The 14,365-nt window shown below is 46.1% G+C and overlaps 1 protein-coding gene across 1 annotated transcript in view; it reads right to left on the bottom strand.

The window, feature by feature from the left end:
* The window catches only part of LOC124042659 (hippocalcin-like protein 4), a 37,429-nt gene that overhangs the window by 4,329 nt on the left and 18,735 nt on the right, over positions 1-14,365 (bottom strand). The gene's annotated exons all lie outside the window — the stretch shown is intronic.

Here is a 14,365-nt window from a genome sequence, read left to right as displayed (position 1 = left end):
CCTTATTGCGTAAGTCATTACTATTATGGGATTTTTATGAATAATGACTAACTGATGTATACATTTAGCTTAGAACTATAACTAAACAGAATACTACTATGTTACTGTATGGATGTATGAATCTTATTATAATCATAATACTGAATATAGTAGTTTGAGTCAAGAATTAGAACAAGGACTTTCTGTTCCTTGTTAGAAACGAATGGAGCTATCGTCAGACTGGCTGGAATACTGTGTTCCTTACAGGACATTCTGTCTCTACCCAGGGAGAGGAGAGACCTGGGGCTATACTGTGTTCCTTACAGGACATTCTGTCTCTACCCAGGGAGAGGAGAGACCTGGGGCTATACTGTGTTCCTTACAGGACATTCTGTCTCTACCCAGGGAGAGGAGAGACCTGGGGCTATACTGTGTTCCTTACAGGACATTCTGTCTCTACCCAGGGAGAGGAGAGACCTGGGGCTATACTGTGTTCCTTCCAGGACATTCTGTCTCTACCCAGGGAGGGGAGAGACCTTGGGCTATACTGTGGTCCTTCCAGGACATTCTGTCTCTACCCAGGGAGGGGAGAGACCTTGGGCTATACTGTGGTCCTTCCAGGACATTCTGTCTCTACCCAGGGAGAGGAGAGACCTTGGGCTATACTGACATTCCTTACAGGACATTCTGTCTCTACCCAGGGAGGGGAGAGACCTTGGGCTATACTGACATTCCTTACAGGACATTCTGTCTCTACCCAGGGAGGGGAGAGACCTTGGGCTTGTCGTAGATTGTTTAACAGACCGGCTGGAATACTGTGTTCCTTCCAGGACATTCTGTCTCTACCCAGGGAGGGGAGAGACCTTGGGCTATACTGACATTCCTTACAGGACATTCTGTCTCTACCCAGGGAGAGGAGAGACCTTGGGCTATACTGACATTCCTTCCAGGACATTCTGCCTCTACCCAGGGAGAGGAGAGACCTTGGGCTATACTGACATTCCTTCCAGGACATTCTGCCTCTACCCAGGGAGGGGAGAGACCTTGGGCTTGTCGTAGATTCTTTAACAGGTGGCAGACAATGTGGGAAGGCTTGTGAACTATATTGCCATTGTATCTGAGAGGAGGAGAGACATTTATGATGAAATGTGAGGTATATAAACTAATGTACGTGATATTATGAGCAGCGCTCTCGAGAATAAACGCTATTGGCTAATCTTGGTAGACTGGTCTCTGTCTATTTTATGCAAATAAAGATCTTACAAAGTCTTAGAAACAGACAGAGTGATTTAAATTGGTTAATGAACACATATATTAATTGTTAAATTCCTTCAAAATTACACTTAACAAGTATTGGAGTTAAACTGTAACCATTCACAGTGCAGTAATACCAATGTATTTGGTAGTAAATACGGTCTGTAATTACAGAAGTTTAACAACGAATGCATAAATACAAATGGGCAGGTTTCCACTAAATTCACCCGCTTATTGTTTTCTCTTCTTCTCAGCTGCATCCGATTCATTTAACAACTGTGACAAAGGTTGGGGTCCCTCGTGGATGCGCTGGGTGTCTGAGAGATTATGCCCAATAGACTCTAATTACTCAACCATGAATGTGCACTGTTCAAAATATATCTCCGGTCGACGTTGTTGCTAGCACTTGCCCCACCCCAAAAATATAGCGATCCGTCTGAGTTAACTTGGTTGAGCTTTACGAAAACGGATCTAATACGAGAAATAGACTATTTCAAAGCATAGCACAGCTTCTACAAGCACCATGCAAGTGATAAACAAACACACAAGTGTTTATGTTTCCCTAAAGACAATGTAGTTACCCGCACAGTAGGTGGCGGCACGCATCTTTAACGTTTGTTTTGCTGAACCGCCATAATACCAGAGAAGAAGAAGAATCATTTGTTTTGCTGAACCGCCATAATACCAGAGAAGAAGAAGAATCATTTGTTTTGCTGAACCTCCATAATACCAGAGAAGAAGAAGAATCATTTGTTTTGCTGAACCGCCATAATACCAGAGAAGAAGAAGAATCATTTGTTTTGCTGAACCGCCATAATACCAGAGAAGAAGAAGAATCATTTGTTTTGTTTTCTAAGCAGTTTTGAGTTGTGTCCTATATTGACAGTGAAATGTGGCTAACAAGTGATACATGAAGGCAGGAGTACATACACCACAGAGGACATGTAATATCTGCAGAAATAAAATGTTATTACTAGCTGTTACACAGGATAGAGCAACATCTATTTAATTACCTAGACCTATTGCTCATTAACAAGTGACAATACCTACAAACAATAGATGAGCTTCGACTTTAGTCAACTTCTATTTAACTACTTAGACCTATTGCTCATTAACAAGTGACATTACATTACATTTGACAATACCTACAAACAATAGATGAGCTTCGACTTTAGTCAACTTTATTTGCAACATACTAAAATACCTAAAAATGTATTACAAAATCATCAGGATTTTTTATTGTTATATTGATAATTAGATTAGATTTAATATAGATATAAAATCAAAATAAGTATTCTCCTGGTGACTCAAATCTGTTGTCTATAGTATGGTGAGTAGCCTAGATAGTAGAGACTAGTGAGTAGCCTAGATAGTAGAGACTAGTGAGTAGCCTAGATAGTAGAGACTAGTGAGTAGCCTAGATAGTAGAGACTAGTGAGTAGCCTAGATAGTAGAGACTAGTGAGTAGCCTAGATAGTAGAGACTAGTGAGTAGCCTAGATAGTAGAGACTAGTGAGTAGCCTAGATAGTAGAGACTAGTGAGTAGCCTAGATAGTAGAGACTAGTGAGTAGCCTAGATAGTAGAGACTAGTGAGTAGCCTAGATAGTAGAGACTAGTGAGTAGCCTAGATAGTAGAGACTAGTGAGTAGCCTAGATAGTAGAGACTAGTGAGTAGCCTAGATAGTAGAGACTAGTGAGTAGCCTAGAGTAGAGACTAGTGAGAGCCTAGATAGTAGAGACTAGCCTAGATAGTAGAGACTAGTGAGTAGCCTAGATAGTAGAGACTAGTGAGTAGCCTAGATAGTAGAGACTAGTGAGTAGCCTAGATAGTAGAGACTAGTGAGTAGCCTAGATAGTAGAGACTAGTGAGTAGCCTAGATAGTAGAGACTAGTGAGTAGCCTAGATAGTAGAGACTAGTAGAGTAGAGCCTAGATAGTAGAGACTAGTGAGTAGCCTAGATAGTAGAGACTAGTGAGTAGCCTAGATAGTAGAGACTAGTGAGTAGCCTAGATAGTAGAGACTAGTGAGTAGCCTAGATAGTAGAGACTAGTGAGTAGCCTAGATAGTAGAGACTAGTGAGTAGCCTAGATAGTAGAGACTAGTGAGTAGCCTAGATAGTAGAGACTAGTGAGTAGCCTAGATAGTAGAGACTAGTGAGTAGCCTAGATAGTAGAGACTAGTGAGTAGCCTAGATAGTAGAGACTAGTGAGTAGCCTAGATAGTAGAGACTAGTGAGTAGCCTAGATAGTAGAGACTAGTGAGTAGCCTAGATAGTAGAGACTAGTGAGTAGCCTAGATAGTAGAGACTAGTGAGTAGCCTAGATAGTAGAGACTAGTGAGTAGCCTAGATAGTAGAGACTAGTGAGTAGCCTAGATAGTAGAGACTAGTGAGTAGCCTAGATAGTAGAGACTAGTGAGTAGCCTAGATAGTAGAGACTAGTGAGTAGCCTAGATAGTAGAGACTAGTGAGTAGCCTAGATAGTAGAGACTAGTGAGTAGCCTAGATAGTAGAGACTAGTGAGTAGCCTAGATAGTAGAGACTAGTGAGTAGCCTAGATAGTAGAGTAGCCTAGATAGTAGAGACTAGTGAGTAGCCTAGATAGTAGAGACTAGTGAGTAGCCTAGATAGTAGAGACTAGTGAGTAGCCTAGATAGTAGAGACTAGTGAGTAGCCTAGATAGTAGAGACTAGTGAGTAGCCTAGATAGTAGAGACTAGTGAGTAGCCTAGATAGTAGAGACTAGTGAGTAGCCTAGATAGTAGAGACTAGTGAGTAGCCTAGATAGTAGAGACTAGTGAGTAGCCTAGATAGTAGAGACTAGTGAGTAGCCTAGATAGTAGAGACTAGTGAGTAGCCTAGATAGTAGAGACTAGTGAGTAGCCTAGATAGTAGAGACTAGTGAGTAGCCTAGATAGTAGAGACTAGTGAGTAGCCTAGATAGTAGAGACTAGTGAGTAGCCTAGATAGTAGAGACTAGTGAGTAGCCTAGATAGTAGAGACTAGTGAGTAGCCTAGATAGTAGAGACTAGTGAGTAGCCTAGATAGTAGAGACTAGTGAGTAGCCTAGATAGTAGAGACTAGTGAGTAGCCTAGATAGTAGAGACTAGTGAGTAGCCTAGATCGTAGAGACTAGTGAGTAGCCTAGATAGTAGAGACTAGTGAGTAGCCTAGATAGTAGAGACTAGTGAGTAGCCTAGATAGTAGAGACTAGTGAGTAGCCTAGATAGTAGAGACTAGTGAGTAGCCTAGATAGTAGAGACTAGTGAGTAGCATAGGTAGCTAATTTAGAAAAACGGTATTGTCTATTTCATTTACATTTACATTAAAGTAATTTAGCAGACGCTCTTATCCAGAGCGACTTACAAATTGGTGCATTCACCTTATGACATCGAGTGGAACAGTCACTTTACAATAGTGCATCTAAATCTTAAAGGGGGGGGGGGTGAGAGGGATTACTTATCCTATCCTAGGTATTCCTTAAAGAGGTGGGGTTTCAGGTGTCTCCGGAAGGTGGTGATTGACTCCGCTGTCCTGGCGTCGTGAGGGAGTTTGTTCCACCATTGGGGAGCCAGAGCAGCGAACAGTTATGACTGGGCTGAGCGGGAACTGTACTTCCTCAGTGGTAGGGAGGCGAGCAGGCCAGAGGTGGATGAACGCAGTGCCCTTATTTGGGTGTAGGGCCTGATCAGAGCCTGGAGCTACTGAGGTGCCGTTCCCCTCACAGCTCCGTAGGCAAGCACCATGGTCTTGTAGCGGATGCGAGCTTCAACTGGAAGCCAGTGGAGAGAGCGGAGGAGCGGGGTGACGTGAGAGAACTTGGGAAGGTTGAACACTAGACGGGCTGCGGCGTTCTGGATGAGTTGTAGGGGTTTAATGGCACAGGCAGGGAGCCCAGCCAACAGCGAGTTGCAGTAATCCAGACGGGAGATGACAAGTGCCTGGATTAGGACCTGCGCCGCTTCCTGTGTGAGACAGGGTCGTACTCTGCGGATGTTGTAGAGCATGAACCTACAGGAACGGGCCACCGCCTTGATGTTAGTTGAGAACGACAGGGTGTTGTCCAGGATCACGCCAAGGTTCTTAGCGCTCTGGGAGGAGGACACAATGGAGTTGTCAACCGTGATGGCGAGATCATGGAACGGGCAGTCCTTCCCCGGGAGGAAGAGCAGCTCCGTCTTGCCGAAGTTCAGCTTGAGGTGGTGATCCGTCATCCACACTGATATGTCTGCCAGACATGCAGAGATGCGATTCGCCACCTGGTCATCAGAAGGGGGAAAGGAGAAGATTAATTGTGTGTCGTCTGCATAGCAATGATAGGAGAGACCATGTGAGGTTATGACAGAGCCAAGTGACTTGGTGTATAGCGAGAATAGGAGAGGGCCTAGAACAGAGCCCTGTGGGACACCAGTGGTGAGAGCGCGTGGTGAGGAGACAGATTCTCGCCACGCCACCTGGTAGGAGCGACCTGTCAGGTAGGACGCAATCCAAGTGTGGGCCGCGCCGGAGATGCCCAACTCGGAGAGGGTGGAGAGGAGGATCTGATGGTTCACAGTATCGAAGGCAGCCGATAGATCTAGAAGGATGAGAGCAGAGGAGAGAGAGTTAGCTTTAGCAGTGCGGAGCGCCTCAGTGATACAGAGGAGAGCAGTCTCAGTTGAATGACTAGTCTTGAAACCTGACTGATTTGGATCAAGAAGGTCATTCAGAGAGAGATAGCGGGAGAGCTGGCCAAGGACGGCACGTTCAAGAGTTTTGGAGAGAAAAGAAAGAAGGGATACTGGTCTGTAATTGTTGACATCGGAGGGATCGAGTGTAGGTTTTTTCAGAAGGGGTGCAACTCTCGCTCTCGTGAAGACGGAAGGGACGTAGCCAACGGTCAGGGATGAGTTGATGAGCGAGGTGAGGTAAGGGAGAATGTCTCCGGAAATGGTCTGGAGAAGAGAGGAGGGGATAGGGTCAAGCGGGCAGGTTGTTGGGCGGCTGGCTGTCACAAGACGCGAGATTTCATCTGGAGAGAGAGGGGAGAAAGAGGTCAGAGCACAGGGTAGGGCAGTGTGAGCAGAACCAGCGGTGTCGTTTGACTTAGCAAACGAGGATCGGATGTCGTCGACCTTTTTTTTCAAAATGGTTGACGAAGTCATCTGCAAAGAGGGAGGAGGGGGGGGGGAAGGAGGATTCAGGAGGGAGGAGAAGGTGGCAAAGAGCTTCCTAGGGTTAGAGGCAGATGCTTGGAATTTAGAGTGGTAGAAAGTGGCTTTAGCAGCAGAGACAGAGGAGGAAAATGTAGAGAGGAGGGAGTGAAAGGATGCCAGGTCCGCAGGGAGGCGAGTTTTCCTCCATTTCCGCTCGGCTGCCCGGAGCCCTGTTCTGTGAGCTCGCAATGAGTCATCGAGCCACGGAGCGGGAGGGGAGGACCGAGCCGGCCTGGAGGATAGGGGACATAGAGAGTCAAAGGATGCAGAGAGGGAGGAGAGGAGGGTTGAGGAGGCAGAATCAGGAGATAGGTTGGAGAAGGTTTGAGCAGAGGGAAGAGATGATAGGATGGAAGAGGGGAGAGTAGCGGGGGAGAGAGAGCGAAGGTTGGGACGGCGCGATATACCATCCGAGTAGGGGCAGTGTGGGAGGTGTTGGATGAGAGCGAGAGGGAAAAGGATACAAGGTAGTGGTCGGAGACTTGGAGGGGAGTTGCAATGAGGTTAGTGGAAGAACAGCATCTAGTAAAGATGAGGTCGAGCGTATTGCCTGCCTTGTGAGTAGCGGGGGAAGGTGAGAGGGTGAGGTCAAAAGAGGAGAGGAGTGGAAAGAAGGAGGCAGAGAGGAATGAGTCAAAGGTAGACGTGGGGAGGTTAAAGTCGCCCAGAACTGTGAGAGGTGAGCCGTCCTCAGGAAAGGAGCTTATCAAGGCATCAAGCTCATTGATGAACTCTCCGAGGGAACCTGGAGGGCGATAAATGATAAGGATGTTAAGCTTGAAAGGGCTGGTAACTGTGACAGCATGGAATTCAAAGGAGGCGATAGACAGATGGGTAAGGGGAGAAAGAGAGAATGACCACTTGGGAGAGATGAGGATCCCGGTGCCACCACCCCGCTGACCAGAAGCTCTCGGGGTGTGCGAGAACACGTGGGTGGACGAAGAGAGAGCAGTAGGAGTAGCAGTGTTGTCTGTGGTGATCCATGTTTCCGTCAGTGCCAAGAAGTCGAGGGACTGAAGGGAGGCATAGGCTGAGATGAACTCTGCCTTGTTGGCCGCAGATCGGCAGTTCCAGAGGCTACCAGAGACCTGGAACTCCACGTGGGTCGTGCGCGCTGGGACCACCAGATTAGGGTGGCCGCGGCCACGCGGTGTGGAGCGTTTGTATGGTCTGTGCAGAGAGGAGAGAACAGGGATAGACAGACACATAGTTGACAGGCTACAGAAGAGGCTACGCTAATGCAAAGGAGATTGGAATGACAAGTGGACTACACGTCTCGAATGTTCAGAAAGTTAAGCTTACGTAGCAAGAATCTTATTGACTAAAATGAAAAACGGTATTGTCTATTTCAAGTAACAATAGAAATCAACAACTCTGTCTGTCTACAGTTCTACAGTTCTACAGTTCTATAGTTCTATAGTTCTACAGTTCTATAGTTCTATAGTTCTACAGTTCTACAGTTCTATAGTTCTACAGTTCTACAGTTCTATATAATTTCTCTGTCTTCACATGTTTCTTTCTTCCATGTTGGAGTCTGAGACCTTGTGGTAGAAAAGAATGTATGACAATTTAGACATGAAGTTACCCTATACTGGTTGTCATCATCATGTTGCTTTCTATAGGTTAGGCCTATAGCTTGCTAGGTCTAGCTAGCTACCTAGTTAGTTCTTGTGTTATCCAGCTAGCTATTAAAGTGCATGCTAACACCAAAGTTTTTCATACCTAACCCTACATAGACCAACCCTTGTTATTTCCAATGGGAAGCTAGCGAGTCAAGTGGGCAGAGCCAAGCACGAGCTAGCAGGATCCTATTGGCACGTTCTAGCATGTATTTGTATATTTATGTTAGGGAATGCCTAGTCTGAGGTGCGCATTCGCAATAAATCAATTCGCCCTCGCACTCCTTCTAAACATGGAAAATGTTTTGAAACTTTGGCAAAGGGAGTCCACTCTGTTAGTAAAATCATTTGGGAACAGAATCTGTTTTGAGATCAAATGTTTAATCAATGAGAAAATCATCAGAAAGTCAGCCCAGTTCCATCTCGCTCCATAGCATCACACTGCCGGAAACTGACCTTCCTCTCCTCTCCATATACACTGACCTTCCTCTCCTCTCCATATACACTGACCTTCCTCTCCATATACACTGACCTTCCTCTCCATATACACTGACCTTCCTCTCCTCACCATATACACTGACCTTCCTCTCCTCTCCATATACACTGACCTTCCTCTCCATATACACTGACCTTCCTCTCCTCACCATATACACTGACCTTCCTCTCCTCTCCATATACACTGACCTTCCTCTCCTTTCCATATACACTGACCTTCCTCTCCTCGCCATATACACTGACCTTCCTCTCCTCTCCATATACACTGACCTTCCTCTCCTCTCCATATACACTGACCTTCCTCTCCTCTCCATATACACTGACCTTCCTCTCATCTCCATATACACTAACCTTCCTCTCCATATACACTGACCTTCCTCTCCATATACACTGACCTTCCTCTCCTCTCCAAATACACTGACCTTCCTCTCCATATACACTGACCTTCCTCACCATATACACTGACCTTCCTCTCCATATACACTGATCTTCCTCTCCATATACACTGACCTTCCTCTCCTCTCCATATACACTGACCTTCCTCTCCATATACACTGACCTTCCTCTCCTCACCATATACACTGACCTTCCTCTCCTCTCCATATACACTGAACTTCCTCTCCATATACACTGACCTTCCTCTCCTCACCATATACACTGACCTTCCTCTCCTCACCATATACACTGACCTTCCTCTCCTCACCATATACACTGACCTTCCTCTCCTCACCATATACACTGACCTTCCTCTCCTGTCCATATACACTGACCTTCCTCTCCTCTCCATATACACTGACCTTCATCTCCTCTCCATATACACTGACCTTCCTCTCCATATACACTGACCTTCCTCTCCATATACACTGACCTTCCTCTCCTCACCATATACACTGACCTTCCTCTCCTCTCCATATACACTGAACTTCCTCTCCATATACACTGACCTTCCTCTCCCCACCATATACACTGACCTTCCTCTCTTCACCATATACACAGACCTTCCTCTCCTCTCCATATACACTGACCTTCCTCTCCATATACACTGACCTTCCTCTCCTCACCATATACACGGACCTTCCTCTCCTCTCCATATACACTGACCTTCCTCTCCATATACACTGACCTTCCTCTCCATATACACTGACCTTCCTCTCCTCACCATATACACTGACCTTCCTCTCCTCTCCATATACACTGACCTTCATCTCCTCACCATATACACTGACCTTCCTCTCCTCTCCATATACACTGACCTTCCTCTCCTCTCCATATACACTGACCTTCCTCTCCTCTCCATATACACTGACCTTCCTCTCCTCTCCATATACACTGACCTTCCTCTCCTCTCCATATACACTGACCTTCCTCTCCTCTCCATATACACTGACCTTCCTCTCCATATACACTGACCTTCCTCTCCATATACACTGACCTTCCTCTCCATATACACTGACCTTCCTCTCCATATACACTGACCTTCCTCTCCTCTCCATATACACTGACCTTCCTCTCCATATACACTGACCTTCCTCTCCATATACACTGACCTTCCTCTCCTCTCCATATACACTGACCTTCCTCTCCATATACACTGACCTTCCTCTCCATATACACTGACCTTCCTCTCCTCTCCATATACACTGACCTTCCTCTCCATATACACTGACCTTCCTCTCCATATACACTGACCTTCCTCTCCTCTCCATATACACTGACCTTCCTCTCCTCACCATATACACTGACCTTCCTCTCCTCTCCATATACACTGACATTCCTCTCCATATACACGGACCTTCCTCTCCTCACCATATACACTGACCTTCCTCTCCAAATACACTGACCTTCCTCTCCTGTCCATATACACTGACCTTCCTCTCCTCTCCATATACACTGACCTTCCTCTCCTCTCCATATACACTAACCTTCCTCTCCATATACACTGACCTTCCTCTCCATATACACTGACCTTCCTCTCCATATACACTGACCTTCCTCTCCTCACCATATACACTGACCTTCCTCTCCTCTCCATATACACTGACCTTCCTCTCCATATACACTGACCTTCCTCTCCTCGCCATATACACTGACCTTCCTCTCCTCTCCATATACACTGACCTTCCTCTCCTCACCATATACACTGACCTTCCTCTCCTCTCCATATACACTGACCTTCCTCTCCTCTCCATATACACTGACCTTCCTCTCCTCTCCATATACACTGACCTTCCTCTCCTCTCCATATACACTGACCTTCCTCTCCTCTCCATATACACTGACCTTCCTCTCCTCTCCATATACACTGACCTTCCTCTCCTCACCATATACACTGACCTTCCTCTCCTCTCCATATACACTGACATTCCTCTCCATATACACTGACCTTCCTCTCCTCACCATATACACTGACCTTCCTCTCCAAATACACTGACCTTCCTCTCCTGTCCATATACACTGACCTTCCTCTCCTCTCCATATACACTGACCTTCCTCTCCTCTCCATATACACTGACATTCCTCTCCATATACACTGACCTTCCTCTCCTCACCATATACACTGACCTTCCTCTCCAAATACACTGACCTTCCTCTCCTCACCATATACACTGACCTTCCTCTCCATATACACTGACCTTCCTCTCCTCACCATATACACTGACCTTCCTCTCCTCTCCATATACACTGAACTTCCTCTCCATATACACTGACCTTCCTCTCCCCACCATATACACTGACCTTCCTCTCCTCTCCATATACACTGACCTTCCTCACCATATACACTGACCTTCCTCTCCATATACACTGACCTTCCTCTCCTCACCATATACACTGACCTTCCTCTCCATATACACTGACCTTCCTCTCCTCACCATATACACAGACCTTCCTCTCCGCTCCATATACACTGACCTTCCTCTCCTCACCATATACACTGACCTTCCTCTCCTCTCCATATACACTGACCTTCCTCTCCATATAGACGGACCTTCCTCTCCATATACACTGACCTTCCTCTCCTCTCCATATACACTGACCTTCCTCTCCTCTCCATATACACTGACCTTCCTCTCCTCTCCATATACACTGACCTTCCTCTCCTCTCCATATACACTGACCTTCCTCTCCTCTCCATATACAATGACCTTCCTCTCCATATACACTGACCTTCCTCTCCTCTCCATATACACTGACCTTCCTCTCCTCACCATATACACTGACCTTCCTCTCCTCTCCATATACACTGACCTTCCTCTCCTCTCCATATACACTGACCTTCCTCTCCTCTCCATATACACTGACCTTCCTCTCCTCTCCATATACACGGACCTTCCTCTCCTCTCCATATACACTGACCTTCCTCTCCTCTCCATATACACTGACCTTCCTCTCCTCTCCATATACACTGACCTTCCTCTCCATATACACTGACCTTCCTCTCCATATACACTGACCTTCCTCTCCATATACACTGACCTTCCTCTCCATATACACTGACCTTCCTCTCCATATACACTGACCTTCCTCTCCATATACACTGACCTTCCTCTCCTCTCCATATACACTGACCTTCCTCTCCATATACACTGACCTTCCTCTCCATATACACGGACCTTCCTCTCCTCTCCATATACACTGACCTTCCTCTCCTCACCATATACACTGACCTTCCTCTCCTCTCCATATACACTGACATTCCTCTCCATATACACGTATATTGAGGTGTAAACTAAGTGACCTTCCTCTCCTCACCATATACACTGACCTTCCTCTCCAAATACACTGACCTTCCTCTCCTCACCATATACACTGACCTTCCTCTCCATATACACTGACCTTCCTCTCCTCACCATATACACTGACCTTCCTCTCCTCACCATATACACTGACCTTCCTCACCATATACACTGACCTTCCTCTCTTCACCATATACACAGACCTTCCTCTCCTCTCCATATACACTGACCTTCCTCTCCATATACACTGACCTTCCTCTCCTCACCATATACACTGACCTTCCTCTCCTCTCCATATACAATGACCTTCCTCTCCATATACACTGACCTTCCTCTCCTCTCCATATACACTGACCTTCCTCTCCTCACCATATACACTGACCTTCCTCTCCTCTCCATATACACTGACCTTCCTCTCCTCTCCATATACACTGACCTTCCTCTCCTCTCCATATACACTGACCTTCCTCTCCTCTCCATATACACTGACCTTCCTCTAGGTACCGTATATTGAGGTGTAAACCTCTCCATATACACGGACCTTCCTCTCCTCTCCATATACACTGACCTTCCTCTCCTCTCCATATACACTGACCTTCCTCTCCTCTCCATATACACTGACCTTCCTCTCCTCTCCATATACACGGACCTTCCTCTCCTCTCCATATACACTGACCTTCCTCTCCTCTCCATATACACTGACCTTCCTCTCCTCTCCATATACACTGACCTTCCTCTCCATATACACTGACCTTCCTCTCCATATACACTGACCTTCCTCTCCATATACACTGACCTTCCTCTCCTCTCCATATACACTGACCTTCCTCTCCATATACACTGACCTTCCTCTCCATATACACTGACCTTCCTCTCCTCTCCATATACACTGACCTTCCTCACCATATACACTGACCTTCCTCTCCATATACACGGACCTTCCTCTCCTCTCCATATACACTGACCTTCCTCTCCTCACCATATACACTGACCTTCCTCTCCTCTCCATATACACTGACATTCCTCTCCATATACACTGACCTTCCTCTCCTCACCATATACACTGACCTTCCTCTCCAAATACACTGACCTTCCTCTCCTCACCATATACACTGACCTTCCTCTCCATATACACTGACCTTCCTCTCCTCACCATATACACTGACCTTCCTCTCCTCACCATATACACTGACCTTCCTCACCATATACACTGACCTTCCTCTCTTCACCATATACACAGACCTTCCTCTCCTCTCCATATACACTGACCTTCCTCTCCATATACACTGACCTTCCTCTCCTCACCATATACACTGACCTTCCTCTCCTCTCCATATACACGGACCTTCCTCTCCTCTCCATATACACTGACCTTCCTCTCCATATACACTGACCTTCCTCTCCATATACACTGACCTTCCTCTCCATATACACTGACCTTCCTCTCCATATACACGGACCTTCCTCTCCATATACACTGACCTTCCTCTCCATATACACTGACCTTCCTCTCCTCACCATATACACTGACCTTCCTCTCCTCACCATATACACTGACCTTCCTCTCCATATACACTGACCCTCCTCTCCATATACACTGACCTTCCACTCCTCTCCATATACACTGACCTTCCTCTCCATATACACTGACCTTCCTCTCCTCTCCATATACACTGACCTTCCTCTCCTCTCCATATACACCGTCCTTCCTCTCCTCTCCATATACACTGACCTTCCTCTCCTCTCCATATACACTGACCGTACATTGAGGTGTAAACTAAGTATCGTATATTGAGGTGTAAACTAGGTACCGTATATTGAGGTGTAAACTAAGTACCGTATATTGAGGTGTAAACTAGGTACCGTATATTGAGGTGTAGACTAGGTACCGTATATTGAGGTGTAGACTAGGTACCGTATATTGAGGTGTAAACTAGGTACCGTATATTGAGGTGTAAACTAGGTACCGTATATTGAGGTGTAAACTAAGTACCGTATATTGAGGTGTAAACTAGGTACCGTATATTGAGGTGTAGACTAGGTACCGTATATTGAGGTGTAAACTAAGTACCGTATATTGAGGTGTAAAC

Source organism: Oncorhynchus gorbuscha, linkage group LG09 (assembly GCF_021184085.1).
Source record: "Oncorhynchus gorbuscha isolate QuinsamMale2020 ecotype Even-year linkage group LG09, OgorEven_v1.0, whole genome shotgun sequence".
In the NCBI taxonomy this organism is placed as follows: Eukaryota; Metazoa; Chordata; class Actinopteri; order Salmoniformes; family Salmonidae; genus Oncorhynchus; species Oncorhynchus gorbuscha.
This window is presented reverse-complemented; position numbering and strand designations above follow the sequence as displayed.